Raw genomic sequence first — 3,693 nt, 5'->3', positions numbered from 1 at the left:
TTTGTTTCATTGACATTTGAGTGATGATGTTGACTCATATTGAGCTTTCATTTCACAAAAAAAATCCTTGAATTCTTTTTTCACTTTTTTTTAAAGGTTTTTGCAAAGCAAGTGGGGTTAAGTGACTTGCCCAAGGCCACACAGCTAGGTAATTATTAAGTGTCTGAGGCTGGATTTGAACTCAGGTACTCCTGACTCCATGGCTGGTGCTCTATCCACTGCACCACCTAGCCACCCCTTGGATTCTTTTCTCATGGTTGTTGTCTAGGTGCTTCTCAATTCTGTAGTTCTGAAGTTTATTTTTTTGAATGCATGTTGTTTAGTCATTTCAATCATGTCCAACTCTTTATGAACCTAGTTGGGTTTTCTTAGCAAAGATGCTAGAGTGATTTGCCATTTCCATTTCTAGTCATTTTACATATGAGGAAACTGAGATAAACAAGGTTAAGTGATTTGCCTCATCACACAGTATCTGAGGCCAGATTTGAACTCAGGAAGATGAGTCTTACTGACTCCAGAGCCGACACCCTATCCAATGTGCCACTTAGCTGCCCCTTGAACTCAAGAAGAGGGCTCTACATTTATCCCTATTAAATTTCATAAGATTTGGCCTATCATTCTTAGCATATATATATCTTTGGAATGTGATTCTGTCATTCATTAGATTCCAGTTTTGGATCAACTGCACATCTTGGGTCCAATCATCCAACTAGTTCCAAATCTATATAATTGTACTATCTTTGAGCAAATTCACATCCCTCTGCCTTGTTTGCAAGGATATCTTGATAGTTTTTGTCAAATGCTTTAGTGAAATGCAAGTATATCATGTGCACTACATTCCCTCGATCTGCTAGTTGACTGCTGTAATTAGAATGAGCTTTTGCTAGCTAATAGTGATCACTGGTTCTATTTTCTAAGTGCTCAGAAATATTCCTTCAAAAAATTCTCTAGCATTTTGCCAAGGAATTTATGTTGTTACTAATGTAATAAAATGAAACAAGCTCTGGATTTGGAGTAAGAGAACCAATGTTCACATCTAAAATCTTTTACTTCCTTACCTTTGTGATTTTGGGCAAGTTGCTGAACTTTGGGTTCAGTTTTTTCACATGTAAAATTAGGGGATTGGACTAAATTGTCTCTAAGGCCCCCTTCAAGTCTTAAATCTATCGATGTGTTACCTTGTCTTTATTTGGGACAGGAATTGTGGGGGGCATAAGAAGGTTACTTAGCAAGTTAGTGATTATAAAGACTGGTCTTCCTGTTCCATCCATTGGCTCTTTAAACTCATGAATGAACAGTAGAGTTTAAAATATGTAATTAGTACCTGCTCTGTTGAACACTGAGTCAGAAGATGGGGTGGATTTGGGATGGGTTATCAGCTACTTTGCAAAGTTTTTGATGGCATTTTGGGACAACCTCAGTTTGGAACAAAACTGGTTAGGTTTATGAATAGATTTGGAACTGGAAGTGATCTTCAAGTTAATCCCCAATTTTACAGGTGAGTCACTGAGGCCCAGAGAGTTGTCCAAAGACTGCCAAGTCAGTGACAGTAATGGTGTGTGAGCCTATTAACAGCTCTACATTGGGCTATGCTACTTCCATTAATACTAAAAGATTAATCATAACAATCTGTCCCCAAGAAGTTGTTAGACTGAGAAGTTCCTTGGTGCTAAAATAGCTGGTATTTAGAATTTTAGGGTTTAATGGAACATTTTACATGCAATATCTCCTTGTGAGAACCATATGAGGCAGGTAGAACAGGTATTTCTATCTCTATTTTATAGGTAATGAAGTTAGGATAGTACAAGAGAAGTTTGTCTTTAATCCACTTAGTGTCAGAGGTGGAATTTGCATTGATGAACAAGCACTAAGCATCTACTATGTGCCAGCTATTGGTGCTAGGAATACAAATACAAAAATGAAACACCCTTCAAGCTTAAAATCAACTAGTTTGAACCTAAATCTGTTCCATCTGATGCCACATTCAATTCTCTTTCTACTACACTACGTTAATGGAACTCAATCACTTAATTCAACTAAAAATATCAAGGATTTACTATATATAATGTATAGGGGGATACAAAAAAATCCCTATCCTCAAGGAGTTTATACTCTGGAGTGACAACAAAAGCAATATAATTTAAAAGCAATATAATGGTGACATGAACTCTGCTTTAAATACAGTTATTTGGGCAACTGGCCAGGTTTTGATTTAACTTCCACAATACCTGTATTCATTCCTTGTATATGCTCATCTCTTCTTACCTGGAGTTTTATAAAAGTCTAATTAAATTTCTCTACTCTAATTCATTCTCCACACAGTTGCCCAAATAACTGTATAATGCCACATTCAATTCTCTTTCTACTACACTACATTACTGGAACTCAATTCAACTACAAATATCAAGGATCCGCTATATATAATATCACCTTTAAAAACAGAAGCTAGGAAGAGGGTTTGGTTTAGAATGAAAGATAATGAGCTCTCATTTTAATTCTCTCTCTCTCTCTCTCCCTCCCTCTCTCTCCCCACTCCCTTCCCTCTCCCTCCCTCCCTCCTTCCCCCCTCCATCTATTAGAGAGAGAGAGAGAGAGAGAGAGAGAGAGAGAGAGAGAGAGAGAGAGAGAGAGAGAGAGAGAGAGATGATGATGTTAGGTCTGAATTTGAGATAGAATTTTTTCTTAGGGGTAAAATTGTTTGTGACTGCAAAAGAGACAAAGAGACAACATAAGAAACTAAACAGGTATTAAGAAAACCAGGAAAATATAGTGTCACAAAAACCTGAGGAGAAAAAAAATATTCAAGGAAAGGGAATAGTCTGTCAGAAATTACAGAGAAGACAAGGAATGTCAGGATTGAAAGCCTTTGGATTTAGAAGTTGTAAGACATCTTGGTTTCTTGGAGCTAAGTTTTATTAAATGATGGGAATAGAATTAGAACCCTGATTGAAAGGAGTTGGAGTGGGAAGGGGGAGGCAACAAGAGTAAATAACTCTTAGAGGCTGGCTGTGAAAGAGATCTAGGGTGGTAACTTGAGGGGATGGCAAGGTTACATAATTTTTTTTTTAATTTTAAGGGTGGGGGAGATCTGAGGATATTTACTGGCAGTAAGGAGGAAGTCCGGATTTGAACACAGGTCTTATTGACTACAAGTTCAATGCCCTATTCATCTTATATTACTTCTATGAGAAATTAGGTTAGTCTGGCATAAGCCTTTTTTTAGCTTCTGTTGAAAATTAAATTTTTTTCAAACCTCTGCTTTTAATTCAAGCTCAACAGATCATTTCCATATTCAAAGTAGTAAAAAAGATTGTATATAGTTATATATATATATATATATATATATATTATATGAGAATAAATGATCGAATAACTTTCATGTATCCAAAGTGAAGAAAATTCTTCCTTTTAATGCAGCTCTGAATAGCAGAGCTATTTCTTTTTTTTAATGTAAAGGTGAATGAATGGCTGAGTCAGTCCATCAATTATTCCCACCCCATTTAAGGTAAATGATAAAGTTCTCTCATATATAGCTGAACTCCTTTCAATTAATCACCAGAAGACTATGAGCAAGAACTTGAAAGTCATTGACTGAACTGGAGTAACTGAAGAAATGAAATGGATTGACTGAGGAAACCTAATCGCATCCTTGGCTGGGGAAAGGGGTTAAGGTTGTATAAAATTTGGGGTCAT

The sequence above is a fragment of the Macrotis lagotis genome, chromosome X (assembly GCF_037893015.1).
Source record: "Macrotis lagotis isolate mMagLag1 chromosome X, bilby.v1.9.chrom.fasta, whole genome shotgun sequence".
NCBI lineage: Eukaryota > Metazoa > Chordata > Mammalia > Peramelemorphia > Peramelidae > Macrotis > Macrotis lagotis.
Note: the sequence above shows the minus strand (reverse complement) of the source record.